We start from the raw sequence: 815 nt of genomic DNA, 5'->3' as shown, positions 1-815 counted from the left end.
CAAACCAAAAAGAACCACTCTCTCAACCAAAACCACCAACTAAACCCATGAGAACCAAAAACACAATCACTATTGCTCAATTTCTTGCTCGAAAAAATCTCCCAAATCCTCAAAGAAAGAAAACGCTTGCCCCAAAACAAAACCTAAAAACCAGTCAGAAACCCACCTCTCCAGAACATTCTCCCGAATGTTCCCCACCACAAGAACGTTCTCCGACTACTCCTCCACCAGAATCTTCTCCACATCAACAATCTTCTCCACAAAAGCATCCCAAACGATCTTCCCCTATATCCACATCCTCTGATTCTGAATCATCTCCCCCAACTAAGAAACCAAAGCAGAATGCTCCTCCTCTAATCTCCCTTGCAAAATCAAAACTCTTCAATGAAAAATAGGCTCAACGCCCAGTTGGGATAGGAAGAGTCTTTGTTTTTGATAATCTTGTTGTGGATGGCAATGTTGTTCAGCACCATACGGATGTTCTTGGATGGACTTCATTCTTAAAGATCTCTGAATCCTTTTTCCTAGAAGTCGTTCGTGCTTTCTACTGCAATGTCAAAACCTTTGCTGACAAATCTCTTTTTATCTCAAAAATAAAGGGAGTGGAAATCAGTTTGACTCCAGACCTTTTGGCCAACATCCTTCAGCTTCCAACAGAAGGGCCATTTGTCTTTGGTGACAACTGGTATTCAGCTCTGGGTCTTAGAAAGACAGATGTTTTGGCCGAGCTGTTTGAAGAAAACTCCACACGTTATTTGGCCACTTATTTGAAGCCTCTCCCCAAAGTTTTCAACAACATGTGTCAACATACTCTG

The sequence above is a fragment of the Cicer arietinum genome, chromosome 7, assembly GCF_000331145.2.
Source record: "Cicer arietinum cultivar CDC Frontier isolate Library 1 chromosome 7, Cicar.CDCFrontier_v2.0, whole genome shotgun sequence".
NCBI classification, from domain to species: Eukaryota; Viridiplantae; Streptophyta; class Magnoliopsida; order Fabales; family Fabaceae; genus Cicer; species Cicer arietinum.
This window is presented reverse-complemented; position numbering follows the sequence as displayed.